The sequence below is a fragment of the Bos javanicus genome, chromosome 25 (assembly GCF_032452875.1).
Source record: "Bos javanicus breed banteng chromosome 25, ARS-OSU_banteng_1.0, whole genome shotgun sequence".
In the NCBI taxonomy this organism is placed as follows: domain Eukaryota; kingdom Metazoa; phylum Chordata; class Mammalia; order Artiodactyla; family Bovidae; genus Bos; species Bos javanicus.
In genome coordinates, this window is record NC_083892.1 from 15,562,661 (window position 1) to 15,583,744 (window position 21,084).

The window sequence follows — 21,084 nt, forward strand, 5'->3', positions numbered from 1 at the left end:
ATATAAATAGGATCAGTCCAGGTGACAACGAGTGTGCTCATGAAGGGGAGAGAGGGTGGTTGTGACAGGGTGAGGCTGGCTTAGCTGGGGTGGCAAGGGGAGGCCACTTAGCAGGTGACAGTCACAAAAAGGACATACAGCTTTCCAGGCAGGAGGCTCAGCAAAGGCAGAGCCTGGACTGAGTTTGGGATTCAAAGAAGTGACCAGAGGCTCCTGGGTGCAGGCACCACTGTGAGTGAGGGTCGTGTGGGTGAGACAGGAGGGGTGTCTGCAGGGCTAAAGTATGTGGGTCTTGGAGACTAGAGCCAGGAGCTCCAGTTTTATTCAAACCGTGCGGGAACTCATTGAGTTTAAAGCAGGAAAACGATCTGCGTTGAGCTTTTAAAAGAAATCCTTCTGGTCTAGACGTGATGACAAAATGCAGTGTGGTTTTCTGTATTGGATCCTGGAACAGAAAAAGAAAAGGTCATTAGTGGAAAAATCGGTGCAATCTGTATGAAGTCGGCAATTTCGTGTTGTAATGAATAGTGTTGCACCAATGTAGATTTCTTGGTTTTGATGAATGAACCATGGGCAGGGCAAGATTATTAGGGGAAGCTGGGAGAAGGGTACACAGCAACCCTCTGCAGTGTCTTTGCAATTTTCATCTCTACAAATCTAAAGTTATCTGAGAATAAAAGCATGACGTTAAAGATCCCTCTGGGTAACAGGTATTAGGGGAAACACTGAAAAAAGGTGAGGGAGGAGGCAGGGAGAACAGCTAGAGGGCTTTTGAGGTCAGCCAGATGGGGGATCATGGCAGGAAAATCACAGTGGGGATTCCGAACTAGGAGAGTCAGCCTTCTTAGTTGAGTGGTGGGTCTGAAGAGCTTTCTGTCACTGATCTAAGTCAGCCCGTGCATGCGTGTGTGTGTGCTGTCACTTCTGTTGTGTCTGACCCTTTGTGACCCCATGGACTGTAACCTACCAGGCTCCTCTATCCCTGGGGATTCTCCACGCAAAAGTAGGTTGCCATGCCCTCCTCCAGGAGATCTTCCCAATCCAGGGATCGAACATGCGTCTCTTATGTCTCCTGCATTGACAGGCAGGTTCTAACTCCAATTCAGCTAGTGCTTTTTTGAGAATGTTCTAGGTGCTGAGTGCCATGCTGGGGATCAGAGTTAATGGAGTAAGTGGATACTCACTCCACTTCTGGTCAGTATGGCCTCTTATTTCTACCTGCCTCATTCTCTTGTTGCAAATTACCAGATCACCTTTGGTAGTGATTTGAAGTTAGTGAGAAAGAGAAAGAGATTAACAGTGATAGAGAGACAGACACTGAGAATGAGATTGTGTGTGTATGTGTGTGTAATGCCTGACACAGGCTAAGACACATGGAGTGGGGGTTAATGTTATTACTGGTATATAGCAAGCACTCAATAAATACTATAATTATATAAATATGTTACTATATGTACATAGAGTGAATATGTAAATATTATAAAACAACAGTGACAGTAGCAATTAATTAGCATTTGCTGTTTGCCAAGCACATGTTAAGCCCTTCACTTGAATTTTAATCCATGCAGCCCTATGAGGTAATGACTATTTCTGTGCTTATTTTACAAAAGGGTTTCAGATTGTTGCTCACGGTCACAGAGCAGAGCCAGGATTTGCATCCAGGCAGTCTGGTTCCAGTGCCCCCAGTCTCTAAGCATTGAGCTCCATGCCTGCTGTAGAATGAATGAAGAATGAATTGGTAACTTTTATTATCTTTGCTGATTAAAGAGACACATAATTCTTTGAGGAAAATTTAGGAAACCAAGACGAATGTGTGAAGAAGAAAATCCGAATTTCCCACACCACCACTCTCGGTTTACTCCGGCAGGATGGGAATAAGTGGTTGTGTTTTCTTTTCTCCCGAGAGCGACAAAGGATGTGGAGAGTTGGGCTCAGGAGGAAATGGGGGAAGCGGGAAGAGAGCTGCAAAGACTTATGGGAGCATGCTTTGCACATCTTCCCTGCATTCCCTGGGGTTGTCCCTGCCCCGTTCCTCGGCAAGAGAATCCATCAAGCTCACTGAGACCCAGAGTCGAGGGACTTTCTGAAGCTAAAAAGATACTCCAGTCAACCCGTAGCAGCTGATAATCCTCTAGGTAGTTGAGCCTCCTCAGCTTCCCTCTTCAAGGGAAGAGGCAGAGTTTCCCATGATTCTTTGCTTCTGATTCTCCATCAGTTGTAAGCTTTGTACCATTGGTTTGATAACGTTTTTTTTTTTTTTTTTCTTATTGAAAAGGGGGTTGTATTAGGTTTCTCCAGAGTAACAGAACCAACAGGATGTATATGAGGAGAGAAATAGACTTATTATAAGGAATTGGCTCACACTCTGGTGGAGGCAGGGAAGTCTGCAATCTGCAGATCTAAGAGAGCTGAGAGTGTGATTTCAGTCTAAGTCCGAAGGCCTAAAAGCCCGAGAAGACCGATACAAGTTTCAGCTTGAAGGCCAGGCAGGCTGTTTCAGATTGTATCTAAAGGCAGGAAACAAAAAACCTCCTCCCAGTTTGAAGGCTGTCAGTCAGGAGGGGTTCTCCTTACTTGGAAGAGGCTCAGCCTTTCTCTTCTCTTCAGACTTTTGACTGATTGGGTGAGGCCTACCCATGTTACCCTGGAGAAGGAAAGGGCAACCCACTCTAGTATCCCTGCCTGGAGAGTCCCATGGACAGAGGAGCCTGGCAGGCTACTGTCCATGGGGGTCGAAAGAGTCGGACATGACTTAGCAACTACATTACAAAACTACTACCCGTGTCAAGGAGGACAGATGTGCTTTAAACAGCCTACCAATTCAAACATGAATCCCCTCCAGAAGCACCCTCACAGACACACCCAGAATAATGTTTGACTAAAGATCTGGGCAGCTGGTGACCCTGTCAAATGGACATAAAATTAACCATCACTGGATTGGCAGTGGGGGATGGGTGGAATTTTGATACTTAAGCTCCGGCAGCTCGTTTTTGGGTCATGCGCAGAGGGTTGTTGCAGAGAGCTGGATCTTTATCCTTCTGATCTGACTCTATCTTTATCCTCAGCCATTATCTGGCACTTACTGTTGCTGAGGATTTCCTTAGGGAAGACTTAATCTTATTCATTATCTATTCTTGCCATTGCTACTTAGAGTACTTGATATTAAAAATAAAGTCTTAGTGGAGGCAAATCTTTAAGGAATTAAAGCAAGGGTCAAAAACCCAAATGTCCTTAAGGCTATGCAGTTCTGTGGGACGTATGTGGGGCGATAGGGAGTGATGGGGACAGTGGTGAACAGAAGAGCAAGTACCGCCTTCCATGGATGGTGGCTTCTTGGCTGTAGTTGCCTATAACTTTGAGAGAATCAGGCCCAAGGTTATCTGCTCTTTCGAGTTTTATGAGTAACCAGAAATTTAGATTTTTCACTGTGATCTCATATATATTGGCAACTAATTCAGATTTTTTCATTTATCTATTTTAGTAACATCTTGTGTGAAGCAAACAAAACATTTCATGGACTGGATTTGTCCCATAGACCTCTGTGTAACCAATTGAATTAAATTATGACTTAAATAATCAGAGTGAGAATAAGAATAATAAATGATTTTAACAAGATAGCTACCGTTTATTTAACGTCCGTTGCATGCCTGGCACTACTCCAAGTCCTTAATTACCTTGTTTCCCTCAGTCATCAGAACAGAGGTGGGTGCTGGTGTTATGCTCATTTTACAGACAAGGCAAAGTGAGGTGCTCATAGACACACCGTTAGTAAGTGTTGGAATTTGATGTTTCTAGATCAGCTGCCTTTGCTTTAAATTCCTGGATGATGATGACTCCCACATCCACTGGAGATTTTCAGCCTGGGTTTTCACAGACCACAGCAGAGAGCCCGGGAAGAGCTTACACAAGGAAGCTTGTATTTTATTGGGCAACTGTGCCATAGACCACACTAAGCACTTTCAAATATAGACACAACAAACCTTTGCGTTGCTGCAGTGATGTGGATTTTTTCCCCTTATTGCAGATGAGATAATAAAACTCTGTTTCTGTCTTCCCGAGGTCACATAGCTAGTGAGGGCAGAGGTGGGCCTTGGAACTCAGATCATTGCAACCCTAAGGCCCATGGTCTTGCTACTCCCCTGTATAATCAAGGTCAAAGAATTGAAAAAGAGCTGGTACAAGTCACTGACCAAGAATATAGTTGCACTGACTATAGCTAGATATGAGTATGGATATGGATCCTTGTTCAGACAGTCATTCTGATTTATTCTTTTTGCTTACCTGTGTGAGTGAGCACATCTCCATAAATTGTTAAAATGGTAAAGGTTTGACATCCATTTGTGTTTCCATGTTGAAAATGGTTCTCAGGAAAGTTTTTGTCCTTTGCCTTTTCGTTGGTCCAGTGATGGTGTCTGTTCATTTCTGTCTTCACAAAATAAGTGCAGATTCATCTAAAGCCTTCTGATTGGTGCCCTAGTTTTTGCTGTAGAATCTCCAAAGGTTCTGGCACTCACCTTTGTCTTTATAGTACAAAGAAATTTACCATTTATACTTTTAGCCCCTTATGTCCCATAGCATGAAATGTGTTTCATCAGTGATATTCAAATTGATCCTATGTGGCACTGTATTAATTACCTATTGTGCACAAATTATACCTAAAGCTTAGTGGTTTTAAACAGCAGACATTTATCATCTCAGTCTCTGTGGGTCAGGGATCTGTTATATAAACAGCTTAGCTGAGTGTTTTTGTTCATAATCTCTCTTGAATCTGAATCTCATTTTCTTAATTTTTCTCAATGAACATATATTATTTATTAGAAAAGATAACTAAAGTTATTCATTCATTCTGCATTTGAACTGGTGGCTATAGCTGTGGTCTCATCTGAAGGCTCAACTGGGGAGGCGGGGAGATCTGCTTCCCAGCTCACTCACACGGCTGTCAGCAGGCGGTGGCTTCTCATAGCCTCTTGGTGGACTGGGGCCTTCGGTTCATTGCTGGTGGTTATCTGGATGTCTTTTTCAGTTCTTCATCATAGGGCAGCTCACAGCAGAGCAGGTGGATTCCCCTAGAGCCAGTGATCCAAGAAGAGAACCATAGGGAAGAGAGCTGCAGTTCTTATATAACTGAACGTTGGACATGACATACTATCGCTTCTGCCATATTCTGTTCCTGAAACATGAGGCACTAAACCTCAGCTCTCCCTCTAGGGGAGGGATTTACAGAAGAGAGTGAATGGTCCGCCCAGAATGGCTGTGTACACCAAGTGGCATCCAGGATTAAGCCTCTCTGCTACAAGTATTGTGAAACACGATTTGGCTCTGGGGAAATGGTACTGGAATCCAGGAAGGTGAATCTCACTCTCTTTTAAAAACTAGCCAGATTTATGTTTCTTCATACTTCTGAAAGGTCCCCCGCCCCCAAGAACAATTTTCTGTAAACTGGTGCATAGAGAGAGGTATTTCAAAGGAGTGCTCTGATCCCACTTTCCCTCTGCTCTCTTTATCTAGAGAACTGCTCCATAAAAAGTAGGCTGTTGATCTTGTTGGGTCTGGTGACACTTTTCCAGGGCGACACTCCAAGAGAGACATCATTCCAAGTGCTACAATGTGGACACGAGTGCATGCCAAGCAGATGTGGGTGACATTGTGCACATTGGCTTAACATGGGACCATTTCCTGGAGTGAGCCCAATAAACATTTGGTAGAGATAAAGATCACTTGTCCCCAGATGCCTTCTTGGTTGCGGTGGAGCCAAATATGAGTGGAGGCAGAGGATGCTGGGCTTGAAAAGTGCTCTTCTGTGGCCACGTGTGGGAGTTTAGTCCAGGGAAATGCCAGTAAAGTGGGAAGCAGGCAGCTTGTATCCGACACAGGCCCAGATGGCCCTGGCCTTCTTGCCTTCCTGTCTGAGATGTTGGGATTTTGGCAAGCTTTTTTTTTTTTTTCCTTTGACATAATCTTCAGTGTTATTTGCAGCAGTGTTGCAAATGTGAGTTAAAGACTGAGTCACATGATTCTCAGTCCCGTGACCTGTGTTCTGAGCCTGGCTTTAGTCAGTTTACCTTTCTGTAAAAGGGGAGCCATGATGTTTGCCTGTTGTAGAAGGGTCTTCACGAGGATTAAATGGAATGGTGCATTTAGGTCATTTAGCATGGGTCTAGCAACCAGGAAGTACACAAGGAGGGTCAGTTATTATTACTGTTGTTATTACCATGATCGGCCACCTCATTTGGATGGCCTTCTGCACTGTTCTCTCTGGGAAGCACAAGTGTTGAAAAGTGAGTGGAATAAGTCTTTATTTCCCTGTGTGACCCAAGCAGTTATATAAAACCCTCTGCTCCTATATTATGAGCTTAACAGAAATGCTAATTTTACAAAAAGGAAAGTGCCAGTGGAGACTTAAATTGTTTTTCTGAGCTGTTATGTAATTCTTCAGCACATCTCATTTAATCATCCTATATTGAGGCCATGTCTTAGCTCTGTGGTCATTTGAATAGATTCCTTTCTGGATTCCTACCTTTAACTCCAAGAAATTCCTTAGGGTAAACTTCTGCTTTCCATTTTTATAAAATGACCTTGTTCCTGGCCCATAGCTTCAAAGCTGAGAGTGACTGCAGTTGCTTTAAATAAGATGATCAAATTTAATTTAGCAGACATTGGCTGAGCCCTACTATGTGCCACCCACCATATCTGGAGCCACAGCAAACTTCCTTGAAAAATGAGGGGGCATCATGCTTACAAGCAGGGATTCAAGCCAGGCAGCCTTCAGTCACATCGCTCCACCTCCTCCTGTCTGTGTGACTTTAGGGAAATCACTTCATCTCTCTGAGCCTCGATTTCCTCAGCTCTAAGATGGAGACATAATAGTACCTGGGCATCTAATTTAGTTGGACATAAATGAACCAGTAGTCACGTATGGATGTGAGAGTTGGACTATAAAGAAAGCTGAGGGCCGAAAAATTGATGCTTCTGAAGTGTGGTGTTGGAGAAGACTCTAGAGAGTCCCTGAGACTGCAAGGAGATCCAATCAGTCCATCCTAAAGGAGATCAGTCCTGAGTGTTCATTGGAAGGACTGATGTTGAAGCTAAAACTCCAATACTTTGGCCACCTGATGTGAAGAGCTGAGTCACTTGAAAAGACCCTGATACTGGGGAAGATTGATGACAGGAGGAGAAGGGGACGACAGAGGATGAGATGGCTGGATGGCATCACTGACTCGATGGATGTGAGTCTGAGTGAACTCTGGGAGTTGGTGATGGACAGGGAGGCTTGTCATGCTGCGATTCATGGGGTCACAAAGAGTCGGACATGACTGAACTGAACTGAACTGAAATGAAGTCATATGTTTCATGCCTCCTGTAGTACCCAAGCATTGTGCACAGCATCTGTCCCCAGCCACACTCAGGCAAGTGGGACAGGAAGAAAATAAAGCAGATGAGACTCTTTAGAAGATTAAGGGGACTTCCCTGGTGGCTGAGACTCCACACTTCCAATGCAGGCGGCCCGGGCTCAATCCCTGGACTAGATCCTGCATGCCACAAGACCCAGTGCAGCCAAATAAGCAAATCAGAATAAATATTTAAGAAAAGAAGACTAAGCCTTGGAGAGAGTGTACTGGGTTTTCAGTTCTCACGATCCTCTTTGGCCACCTGTTGGTCTTGTTGGGAGGAGCCATGCTGTCTCAACCGTGTCACTGGCCCCATATCTGCTGCTCCCTGCATGTCCCTTCCTGGACTGTCATCTCCTGTGGGCAGGCCCCACTGGATGCCAGCCCCTTGCCTGGAGCCTGGCACGTGGCAGGAGCTCTGTAAACCTTGGCTGAAGGAGTCGATGACATCACCAGACATGCTTTTTCTCGTCAGGCACCGTGTACCCCCACAAGCTCTGAGGCCAAACTTAGATGTAACCAAAGCTGCAGCTGCCATCCGCCAGAGACAGAGCCTGAAATAGCCCTGGAGCCCCTCGTCATGTGTATTTCTTCACTACTGCAGCTGCTGGGGCTTTTTTAAAAAAGCTCGCTTGTGCGCTAGGACAAAGTGGCTAGATGCTGGATTGCCTCTCTTTGCCAGACAGGGTCCCAGAGGGCTTGGTGGCAGCCCTCCGGTTTCACCTGGCTTTCTGAGGTGGACCGCTGCTGACTGCTTGTCTTTCTGCTCTTGAGTCAGCGATGTGAAAAGTTGGGTGATTGGAGAGCTCTGTGTGACCTTCCAGCACAGGTCCCAGTAGGATGGAAACTTCCAGCCTGGTGACTCCCTGCCTCTCCAGTGTGGCACTCACCACGGTGGACCCCTGAGCTACTTACCCCAAGGGCATCTTTAGCCGCATTCCTGCCTGGCCGCCTGCAATGTAAATGGCCCATCCATCCCTGCTGCGAGAGAATGAGTGAGAAATGGAAAACTAAGATGAGTGTGGCGAATGCAGGGACCAGGCAGCCAGGTTATCTGTGCTCTCATTACCTTCTCACACATCCCTCCTTTCATCTCTACAGCTACAGGCACACTTGTGGTTGGGGCTACTAATCCATTTATTTCCATGGCTAATCTCAGGGTTAAAGAGAGGAGCTGGCTTGCTAAGGCTTCCTAACCCAGATCTTTTGCTTCCCCAGTTTTTTTCCTATAGCTCACTTTTCCTAATAATTTTTCCCCCAGAAATTACAGGTAATGCACTTTTCTTGTTGGAAACTGAAGACGTACAGAATAAACACTGTATTGTTAACAAACCTTCACTGGCTATGGCCAGAAGAAAGAGGGATGTGGGGTGAAGTGATTCCTGGACCAGAACCCCGTATGTAAGTCACTGGAGGGTGAGGATGCTCGGTCAGCGAGGCTGAGACGTGGCTCGTTCCGGGCTGTGCCAGAAGGACTGCTCCTAAAACATCGCTTGACATTGATGATGATGGAGATAATCTGCAAAGATTGGATCCAGAGGGAGAGGAGAGTTTCTGAGCCAGAGTGGCTCATTCCGGGGCTGTCCACTTAAATAAAGCCCTGGCTTAGAAAACCCCAAACATGCTAAAGTGGATACTGTAATGGGATTTATGCAATACTCTGTTAAGGGCAAACCCAGCCCCATAAATACATGTCCGAAATTCAATCTGCTAAATGAAATGTTAAAGGCGCCAAATGGATTTCTTGAAAGGATCAGAGCTAAGATGTAGTTTGCCTGCACTTGATAAGCTTATCCAGCCTTGCCACTGGGAAAGAAAAAGAGAGAGAGAGAAAGAGAGGAAATGGAGTTACGGATTTTACTGTATTCTCCAGTATCTTAGATACTTTCTTTTTCAATGGGAAGGGAGAAAGAGATTATCAGACCTCTGGCTGTGAAACCAGTGTTCCTGATCCAAACACCTTCTGGGCTACAGAGAGAGAGCTATTAATTCACGAACTGGAGCCCCAGTTCCATTCTCCCAGCCCCAAAGCATCCTGTACAGGACTCCTCCTGTACCTGGTTGGCTCAGCTACCTGGGTCCGGCCCCCAGGTGACTGAGGTCATGGCTGGCGTGTGTGTCAGCTCGAGTCCCAGTGCCCATCCCCAAGTTCCGCCTTTGACTTTGGCTGCTGCCGTCCAGTATGTTTGTGAGTGATGAAGTGAGTTAGGAGAGGAAAGCTGTATGTAGACACTAGGGATCACCCTACACGCTTCCTCCGGCTTCCTCCCTCTTATGTTTCGTGATTTTCCATCAGCTAGGACTATATCATCTCCTGCAAGTGATTTGGATTGTTCTGTTTTGTTTTTGTTTTTTCTTCTCCCCGGAGAAGGAGATAGCACGCATGTGTGCTTGCTCAATCATTTCAGTTGTGTCCGACTCTGTGACCTATAGACTATAGCCCGCCAGGCTCCTCTGTCCATGGGGTTCTCCAGGCGAGAATACTGGAGTGGGTTGTCATTCCTTCTCCAGGGGATCATCTCAACCCACGGATTGAACCCAAGTCTCCTGCAGCTCCTGCATTGCAGGCGGATTCTTTACCGCTGAGCCACCCAGAAGCCCAGGAGATAGCATAATAGCTTGGAATTTCAAAAGACGTTTTTGGTACCATTTGAGGGCAAGCCAAAGCTATACTGCCAGGGAGACGTTTTTACTTTCTTCCAAGCATAGAAGTTGCTTCTGGCATTGGAACGTGACCCCAGAGAGTCACTTTCAGTCGCTTTCAGTGATATCGTGCATCAAAGAACATGCTGTCTTGGTAGGTGAGTGAGTTTGTGGGTGCATTTGGAGGGTTGGTGAATTGGCTCTCAGCATACCAAGTTTCCTTTTTTCTCTTCCGTTTCCAGCTGATGGTCTAGGTCTTCACCATAGCTGCCATCACTTCTGACTCCCCTTGGGCTGAGGTCTTTGTGAGCCTGGTGGGCTCGGGTTGGGTTGGAGGCTCGAAGCTGTGGGTGGAGGAGCCATCTCGAGAGGCACCATCCTGATGGGCTAGGTGACGATGCTCCAACCACAGGTGAATTCCGTGCTTGCTGGCACATCAAGGACTCTTCCATGCCTGTTTATTTCCCTCCTTTGGCGAGTCAACAGCTTTAGGGTGTTTGCCTGAGTCAAAGTTCTGGCTTCCCTAGTGGCTCAAATGGTAGAATCTGCCTGCAATGTGGGAGACCCAGGTTCAGTGCCTGGGTAGGGACGATTCCCAGGAGAAGGGAATGGCTACCCACTCCAGTATTCTTGCCTGGAAAATTCTGTGGACAGAGGAACCTGGTGGGCTATAGTCCTTGAGGTCACAAAGAGTCGGACATGACCGAGCGACTGACACTTCAGCCTCAGCTGGAATAAACAAAGGGTCTTCTGGGTTTGTTGCAGTGTATGGGATTCCTAAGTATTTTAAGACCTAGAGAGTGACACAGGAAAGGGAGCATTTAATTTTTAAAACAACTTTATTGAGGTACAATTTATGTACCATAAAATTTACACATTTTAATGTGTACCCAGTGATTTTAATGTAATGTCTCTCCAGTGATTTTTTAGTAAATTCACCAAGCTGTGTAACCATCACCATGCATGCATGTGTGCTAAGTCACTTCAGTCATGTCTGACTCTGAGCAGCCCTATGGACTGTACTCCTCCAGGTTTCTCTGTCCATGGAATTATCCAGGCAAGAATACTGGAGTGGGTTGCCATACGCTCCTCCAGGGGATCTTCCCGACCCAAGGATCGAACCCACGTTTCTGTTGTCTCCTGCATTGCCAGGCAGGTTCTTTACCACTATCGCCACCCGGGAAGCCCAACCATCACCATAGTCTAGTTTTTAAACATTTCCATTGTGCCAATATTAAATTCTTCAGGCCAGTCTGTAGTCACTCCCCAGGCATCTGCTCTTGTACTTTATGCCTCTATAGATTTGCTCATTCTGGGCCTTTCACAGAAAGGGGCTAAGACCATATGTGGTCTTTTGTATCTGGCTTTTCTCACTTTGCATAATGTCATTGAGGTCTAAACTTGTGGCATGCTGCTGAGTGGTGTTCCACTGGATCATGGCCATTTTCTTTATCCATTCATCAGTTGATGGCTACTTGGGCTGCTGTGAATGGGGCTGCTGTGAACATTTCTGCCCAAGTCTGCATGTGAACATGCTTTTTCATTTCTCTTGGGTAGACTCCCAGGAGTGGAATTCTGGGTCATATGATAAATTTATATTTAACTTTTTCAGGAATTGCCAGACTGTTTTCCAAAGGTTTCCCAAGCTGCATCATTCTACATTCTCACCGACAATGCATGATCAAAACCATTCATTTCTGCTCTTACTGTGAGCTGTACAGTGGAGTTGTTTACTAGAGACCATTGTAGGTGAAATACAAAAATTGCCCCCTGCGTGTGGAGAGCAGGCCCTCAGTGGGATCTCGACAACACACCAGAAGGGTCTCGACCCCAATTTCCACATACGCGTCACCAGCAGATGTCAGAGCTTCCAGCCCAGAGGGGCCCCTGTCCTTCACTCCCACTCCCCTCCCCCACTCCAGCTTTGCTGGCTCCAGCTCCCCTGTAACCCTTCTCATTCCAAAGAGGATTCACTCTTATAAAAAGTTCTGCATCGCACTGACGCTAATTTAGTGACTTTATTGGACAATGTGATTTACCATCCATGGCCGCCTTTGAATGGATTCATTTACCTGCATTGATTGGTATATGCCACTGTTAACTGTCACCAGAAAATCACAGCAGTCCTTAAAAACTGTGTAGCATTTTGCTTCTGATAATGGTAGTTAACTCCGTCCTTGATCGCCAATGACATGGTAGTCCTCTCTTGGAGATGGACTTAAATTGCATAGCTCTATTCCTCGATGATAAGAAAATAAATTACTTTTTGATGCTGTGTTCTGCTAAGCATTTCATAAATTTGGGTTCTTTGGTAGGTGTTTCTCTTTTTTTTTGAGGGGGGGTGGTGTACTCCCTTTGCTACTCAAAGTGCAGTCTTGGACTACCAGCATTGGCATCCTCTGGGATCCTTTTGGAAATGCAGAGTCTCCGACCCCACCTGCAATTTCCAGAATCAGAATCTCTTTTTAACTCGATCCCCAGGTCCTGTTCATGCACTTTGAAGCTTGCAAAGTGCTGCTCTAAATCTGGAATCAGCAAAATAGGCCCTTGGAGTAAATCTGGCCAGATGCTTGTTTTCATTAAAAAAAAATTTTTTTTTTATTAGAACATAGCCACACCCATTCGTTCTGTATTATCTGTGGCTCCTTGGGACTCAAACTGCAGAATTAAGAGCTGCCTTATGGCTGGCAGAACTGAAAATGTTTACTTTCCAGACCTGTGCAGAAAAAGTTGCTGACATTTGATCTGGAGATGGTTTTATTCTTACTTGGTTTTTATTATATAACATTAATTAGTTGTAATTTACTTATTTTTAGTTACTTAATAAAATGTGTTGCTGCTGCTGCTGCTGCTAAGTCGATTCAGTCATGTCCGACTTTGTGCGACCCGAGACGGCAGCCCACCAGGCTCCCGCGTCCCTGGGGTTCTCCAGGCAAGAACACTGGAGTGGGTTGCCACGGCCTTCTCCAATGCATGAAAGTGAAAAGGGAAAGGGAAGTTGCTCAGTCGTGTTCGACTCTTCCCGACCCCATGGACTGCAGCCTTCCAGGCTCCTCCGCCCATGGGATTTTCCAGGCAAGAGGACTGGAGTGGGGTGCCATTGCCTTCTCCAATAAAATGTATTAGCTTTTCTTATTTGACTTTTTGCATCTTCCATTTATTATAAGCTTTGGGTCATGACGCTTCTTTTTCTTTTTTGATTTCTTTAAAATCGGAGGATAATTCTGTTGGTTTCTGCCATACATCAACATGAATCAGCCCCATGTATACATATACCCCCTCCCTCCCATTGCCCCCATCCCACCTCTGTGTTATGAGTGCCGTCCATCCCCAGATTCTCTTGGGAGCCTGCCTCTTAGGATAAAGTGACTGAACTTTGATGAAGTTTAGGGTTTGGGTTTCTTAGCCACAAACTGAAAAACTCAGAGGAGCTCTGATTTCTTAGATGCCACCCAGCTCTACTTGAAGAGTGCTCTGGGTGAGCGTTGTTTTATGTCATTTTATTCTTTGCAAGAGAGGATATTCATTATTTGTGAAACTGGAAGGCCATATTTGTTATTATTTGTAAAGGCTTAAAATGGAGACATTCACAAGTAGAAGAAAGCAGAAAAGAATTCCTTGTCAAATCACAGGGTGGGGTGAGAGTGAGAAAATCTCATGAGAGTAACCACAGGAGGCACCCAGAGGGGGAAGCAAGCAGAATTGGCTTCCTGGGTGTGCCCGATGCCCTGGGTTCCCTGCTCAGGAGGACACACCCTGCTCGTTTCATGCTCAGTTGTCACCACCTTGGAATTCTTAATAACTTTAAAAACAGATGCCCTCACTTTTTTTTTTTGCATCAGGCCCTACAACGTAGGTAGCCAATACTCGAAGCCAGTGATGGGATCTGAAGACCCATCCGGTGCCCGTTCCTGGGGGAGCTGAGAACTGTTGTGTGTGACATCCCATTAGCCAGCGGCTATGTTATCCTGGGCCAGTGATGGTATCACAGCCGTGTGTCACCACCCACCCTTCGTGTGTCTGGCTGACTTCCTCTGCCTTACTGTGTGCCATGAGAAGAAACAACACTTTGAATGATTTCTTAAATTAAGCGGTTAGAGAGGTGAATCTGCTCTTGCAGAGGCATCTCCAAGTGAAGTTCGGATTATCCCCAGTCAAGGTCAGTATTTGAGCCTCACAACTCTGATGTGATTGCTTTCAGGGCTTGTATGTTGCACTTTCCCCTGCGGCGTCAGTGAGGGATGCCGCTTTTCTGACAAGGGTGCTCCTTAAAGAAATTGGGCTCCCACCTGGCTTAGGTTGAGGTCTTTGGGGACATCTTAACAGTCGGAACCTCAGGCCACAGGTCACTGGTGGAAGACTCCCAAGGGAGCCACTTCCTCCTGGTCCCTGTGGGGAGGAATTGCTTCCAGTGACCCTGCAGGTAGCTGATTGAGGCTGAAATAGCAGCTTCCCAACCCAGCAGGGACCAGAGCAAGGAACATTGCTGTAATCGCTTTCCTCCTCCCCTCTGAACGATTGTTCATCAGGAGTCTTGTGGAAACAAAAAAGAAAGGGAAGCAAGAAACAGGAGGCCTAGTTTGGTGAACCCGATGGAAAATTACTGTTCTACCAAGAGGTCCCCAAAGGGCGGTGAGTGAGCCAGGCACTAGGGATGTTGCAGAAGCTTAGACATGCTGGTGACAAGATGCTGTTAACAGTTTTTGAGAGACTAAAGGACATTTGATGATCATAATGATAAATCTAGGAGATTATGTATTAGTCATCCCAGCTTGGTCATTTATGGAGCATCTACTGTCTGTCACGGCCTGGGCCAACTCTTGCATATCTCTTAATTCTTGCCCTGTGTACAGCCCAGCTGTCTCTTACAGATGAGAATTCTGAGGCTCTCAAGGTTTGACTTGGCCCAGAGCACACAGCTGCTCACTGATAGGATCAGATTTAAGCTCTGTCTGACTCCAGAGCATGGGCCACTTTCCCTAAGCTGCCCTCTGACCTCACCACTCCTTCTGATACTACTACAGCCCTCCCTCCACAAAATCATGTCAGGAGCTGGTTGGTCATGGGTTGCACTAAATGGGGTTCTGGCACATCTAAATGTCAGCTATTTTTTTCCCAAAGTGTAGCTCAGGTGAATTTAGGGTAGACAGGTGAATATTTTTCCTTAAAATACAATGTATTTATTATATTTTAAGGAAAAAGTATATTTTTACTGGTATATTAAACCTGTGATTTTTAGAGTGAACAGTTCCTTTGAAAACATGAATGTAAGTAAAGAAACAGCCTTTTAAATAAAATTAGTGTCCGTGAGATACATGTACAGCCCGCTGGTTCAGCCGTTCTAGAAGCATCTTACCTGAGCAGTTGGACAACCTTGGAGGCAGTGTCAATGGTGAGGGGTGGGAGTGTGGTCAGGCAGAGCTGGGTGCCTAGACAGGGAGACTTTGTTCTTGGTGGGAAAGACGTCTTGAGCAAGGTTGTCATCATTTTAGTCTTTTTTATTCATGCTGATGGCCATCACCTCCTCTTCTATGGTGACAGTCTCAACACTTGTTGGTCAGAAACAAGAGAACTGACTGCGCTGTCTTTTGAAATTATTCACGAATATTAACACGAGCCCTTCATGGCCTGGGAGGGTCTGCATCCCCTGTGTTTTACCTGCCATGGTCTGGTCTTGTGCCGTTCTCCACTACAGTATGCCACACCGGCTTCCTTTCTGTCTCTAGGATAAGACAAGCCTAAACCTACTGTGGAAAATTCTTCAAGAGATGGGAATACCAGACCCCCTCACCTGCCTCTTGAGAAACCTATATGCAGGTCAGGAAGCAACAGTTAGAACTGGACATGGAACAACAGACTGATTCCAAATAGGAAAAGGAGTACGTCAAGTCTGTATATTGTCACCCTGCTTATTTAACTTATATGCAGAGTACATCATGAGAAATGCTGGGCTGGAAGAAGCACAGGCTGGAATCAAGATTGCCGGGAGAAATATCAATAACCTCAGATACGCAGATGACACCACCCTTATGGCAGAAAGTGAAGAGGAACTCAAAAGCCTCTTGATGAAGGTGAAAGAGGAGAGTGAAAAAGTTGGCTTAAAGCTCAACATTCAGAAAACTAAGATCATGGCATCTAGTCCCGTCACTTCATGGGAAATAGATGGGGAAATAGTGGAAACAGTGTCAGGCTTTATTTTGGGGGCTCCAAAATCACTGCAGATGGTGACTGCAGCCATGAAATTAAAAGATGCTTACTCCTTGGAAGGAAAGTTATGACCAACGTAGATAGCATTTCAAAAGCAGAGACATTACTTTGCCAACAAAGGTCCGTCTAGTCAAGGCTATGGTTTTTCCAGTGGTCATGTATGGTTGTGAGAGTTGGACTGTGAAGAAGGCTGAGTGCTGAAGAATTGATGCTTTTGAACTGTGGTGTTGGAGAAGACTCTTGAGAGTCCCTTGGACTGCAAGGAGATCCAACCAGTCCATCCTAAAGGAGATCAGCACTGGGTGTTCTTTGGAAGGAATGATGCTAAAGCTGAAACTCCAATACTTTGGCCACCTCATGCAAAGAATTGGCTAATTGGAAAAGACTCTGATGCTGGGAGGGATTGGGGGCAGGAGGATAAGGAGACGCCAGAGGATGAGATGGCTGGATGGCATCACTGACTCGATGGACATGAGTTTGGGTGAACTCCGGGAGTTGGTGATGGACAGGGAGGCCCAGGGTGCTGCAATTCATGGGGTCGCAATTCAAGAGTCAGACACGACTGAGCAACTGAACTGAACTGAACTTAAACCTACCCCAGGGCCTTTTCACTTGCTGTTTTTTCTGCCTGGAACCCTTTCCCCTAGACATTTGCATGGCAGATTCCTTCTTATCCTCCTGGTCTTAGGACTCCACTGTCCACCCACTTTAAGTCCCCCTTTTCCTGCAATCACTCTCTATGTCAGGGATCTCTTCTGTAAAAGACCAGATAGGGATGTTTTGGGCTTGTGGGCCATGTGGTCCATGGTGTACCGATTCAACTCTGCCATTGTTGTGAGAAAGAAGTCAGAAACAAGATGTAGATAAATGGATATTGCTGTGTTTCAGTCACTTTACTTATAGAAACAGTAGCAGGCTGGATTTATAAAATAATAGCCTAGAGCAGGGCTGGGGAAACCATTGCCTGTAGTTGGCCCATCCCTGCTCTTATTTTATTGTTGTCATAATGTTTATCACTATCTGAAATACTCTTGTTTGTTTTTAGCTTTGTCTCCTTGTATCTAGATGTGAACCCCATGCTGGCAGGAGTGTGCCCTTCCTAGTTTAGTGAGATATCCTGATGCTTAGCTCCCTACATGTGGTGTGTGCTCAATGAAGATTTGTTAGATGAATGGACAGTGTCCCTCATCAGATTTGTATTCATTCATTCCCTAAGCATACATGGCTCACTTCCTTTGCTGCTTGCCTCATAAGGAACATTCGAGGCAGAGCTCACGGTCCAGTACATGCACAGGTTTGGAAGCGGCTACTGTACAATACAAAGCTCAACCAGGGAGATTCAGAAGTAGCTCAGCACAGCAGGGCATTGACTCTGAGGAAGTCAGAGGTGGCTTCTTGGAGGGAGTGGCATCTTAGCTGAGTCTGAAGGGTGTCTTTGAGCTCCCTGGGCAGATACTAGAAGGACATCCACACTCAAGGAACAGCCTGAAGCAGGGACATGGCCGCAGGGACCAGCTATATCATAGGAAGGAAAAGCAGCTCAGGTGAATGGCGTTAGTACAGGGCACGGGTAGCCACAGGTGCCATGAACAGCAGCCGATGAAAGTTGGGTGAGTTCTTGGGAACAGTTAACAAAGCGCCTTTCCTGAAATGTGGACTTGGATCCTGCACATTTAATGTGGGATTTCTGCAAATTGAAAGGTTGTATCGCTCCATAGACATTTAAGAATTCTTAGTCCATGGACCTGATTAATGCTGATACACCTTTTCAGTTGATTTGGCCTCAGCTATCTAGTGGAGAAGGCGATGGCACCCCACTCCAGGACTCTTGCCTGGAAAATCCCATGGACAGAGGAGCCTGGAAGGCTGCAGTCCATCGGGTCGCTGAGAGTCGGACACTACTGAGTGACTTCACTTTCACTTTTCACTTTCATGCATTGGAGAAGGAAATGGCAACCCACTCCAGTGTTCTTGCCTGGAGAATCCCAGGGATGGGGGAGCCTGGTGGGCTGCCGTCTATGGGGTCGCACAGTGTCGGACACGACTGAAGTGACTTAGCAGCAGCAGCAACAGCTATCTAAAGGTGGCCATTGGGAGGGGAGCTACTCGACATCCTATATAATTGGTAGGTCCAAAAAAAATAGGTTTTTGGCTTTTAAAATCTATAGACAGTGCTAATGAGCTGCCTTCCCTGGCTCTCACCCTGCCCTATCCACGCATCTAAGTCTCATCAGTTGTCAGCAGGGAGTTAAACACACAGAAAAAGGGCAGCATATGGTGTGAAAGAGTGGAGAATCGCAAGCCCCAAATAAAATTTTATGGAGGTGGGCCAGCCCTGCTGTTTACGAGGCGCTTAAAGGGAAATCATGACCTGCAAAGCTGAGGGCTGTTCCTGCTCGTCCCCCTGGCGGCCTGGAAAAATCCCCAAGATTCTGCCTCCAACTTTCTAAGCCTTAGCCAAGCCCTATGAGCCTGGAGCCAAGGGCAGGGGTGGAGGCTGATGCTGTCACAGGCCTTGAGGCTGCACTGACAGGAGGACCATGGGAAAGGGAGGCAGACAGTGATCCAGCACCTACTATGCGCTAGGCGGTGTCTATACCGTACCTACTGTGCATGTGTGGGGAGGGGGAGGGTGTCCATGTTCAACATTGTCTCCATGACACTTTCCCCAGCAATAGTAATTATATATATATATATATATATATACACACACACATACACACATACATACATACATATATATATATATATATGGAGACAGAGAGAGAGAGAGAGAGAGAAGGGCATAGCAACCCACTCCAATATTCTTGCCTGGAGTATTCCATGGACAGAGGAGCCTGGCAGACTATAAGTCCATAGGGTCACAAAGAGTTGGACACCACTGAGCGATTAACACTTTCATGTATATATATATAATCTACTCACTTTTTACTTATTGTCAAACTTACCCTATACTGTCCATAAAGTTATGGTATTAACAAGGCCTATTTAATTATAGAATGTGCTATGGCTCAGTCATGTCCTACTCTTCACTACTCCCTGGACGGTAGCCCGCCAGGCTCCTCTGTCGATGGGGATTTTCCAGGCAAGAATACTGGAGTGGGTTGCCATGCCCTCTTCCAGGGGATCTTCCCTACCCAGGGATTGAACCCAGGTCTCCCACATTGCAGGCAGATTCTTTACCATCTGAGCCACCAGGGAAGCCCAAGAATACTGGAGTGGGTAGCCTATCCCTTCTCCAGGGGATTTCCTGACCCAGGAATCGAACTGTCTGTATTGCAGGCAGATTCTTTACCAGCTGAGCTACCAGGGAAACCCTTATAGGATACATCAGTGTAAATACAAAACTACTGAAATTTTTCAGAAAGGTTTGTTCACAAACCACATAGGATAACTTGTCTGCCACTGTTTCTAGTATTATGATAACTCTGGTGCTTCCATTTTATAGCTGAGGAAATAGAGATCCAGAGAGATTTAGCAGTGCAGCCCAAACTCACAGAGCTAGGAAGTGTCTGGATTTGAACACAGATCTTTCTGGTTCTAAAGTTCAGGTAATATGCACCATCTTCTCAGAGGGAGAAATTGGGAAAGGATGTCCATACCCGCCGTTGGACGGACAAAGCTCTCAGGACAGGCACAGAGGGTAAGACTGAGGGCTGATCAGACTTCCTGCTCTTTCTTAGGAGGCAAAGACATCTTTGGCCTCTGACATCTCTGTTCCCATGGGTTTTGGCTACAGGACATACTTAGACTAAGACTTGTTCTTGGGGCATTGCCACCATGGCATGGTGAGTCTTTAAGCATCTCCTCAAATAACAGTGATTAGTATTGACTTCTGCACAGGAGGGTGAGGTGGGGGAGGAATGGTTCATAGGATGGCCCTCACAACTCCACTGCCCGGCCCCCAGGGTGGCAGGAGACCTTCTTTGTACCAGAGGCTCATTAGTATTCAGTCCTCACTGAGGGACCTTGCAGGGAAAAAAATCATCTTGATGGGCTCTGAACAAGTCCAACTGGCAGCTGTTCCTTGGTGGCCACAGGGAGCAGACCTGGCCACCCTTGTCCTTGAGGCCAGGCAGTGACTGCCATTTCACATGGCATCAGTGAGCAGGTACCAGCGCTAAGCGAGCAGACCCGCTGGGCAGGGAGGGCTTCAGCCACATATGGAGTTTGCAGCTTAGGGATAGAAGAAAGCAGGCCTGGATTCCACTGGCAAGCCCAGCGAGGTGGCCAGGAGGGCAGCAGGAAGAGTAACCGTAGTCAGCCACGGTCATCACATTGTTCCTTAAAACTCGTAAGTGTCCAGGGGTCAAGGTCTCCAATCTGGACATCTGGGCTTGGGGGCAGTGCTGGTCTATACGGGGCCTTTGCTGGGAAGATAAAGGCACTTTTTTGATGGAGGACTGGGGAGAGTGTCCAGCTGGGTGAGGGCCATCCTCCCTGGGCGCAGCTTGGTGAGGGGCATTGGCTGGGTTTCAGCCCCGCGTTTGCAGTCTGCACACTAGATGGCCATTCACAGTGGCCTCGAATGAACTTATTTACAAAACAGAAATAGACTCACAGACATAGAAAACAAACTTATGGTTACCAAAGGGGATAGCGGGGGATGGGGGGAGATAAATTAGGAGTCTGGGATTAATATATAGTTCCCTGTCCTACTGCATAGCACAGGGGGCTATATATTCAGTATCTTGCATGCATGCATGCTAAGGTGCTTCACTTGTGTCCGACTCTTTGCAACCCCATAGACCGTAGCTTGCCAGGCTCCTCTGTCCATGGGATTCTCCAGGCAAGAATACTGGAGTGGGTTGCCACACCCTCCTTCAGGGGATCTTCCTGACCCAGG

General features: G+C 46.3%; 1 protein-coding gene and 1 long non-coding RNA gene across 2 annotated transcripts in view; both read left to right on the forward strand.

The window, feature by feature from the left end:
- The window catches only part of XYLT1 (xylosyltransferase 1), a 352,172-nt gene that overhangs the window by 27,956 nt on the left and 303,132 nt on the right, over positions 1–21,084 (forward strand). The window lies entirely within an intron of this gene.
- On the forward strand, positions 1,161–20,924 carry LOC133238319 (uncharacterized). The gene is made up of 2 exons (XR_009733511.1): positions 1,161–2,135; positions 3,482–20,924. It is a non-coding gene; the product is annotated as an uncharacterized LOC133238319 (long non-coding RNA).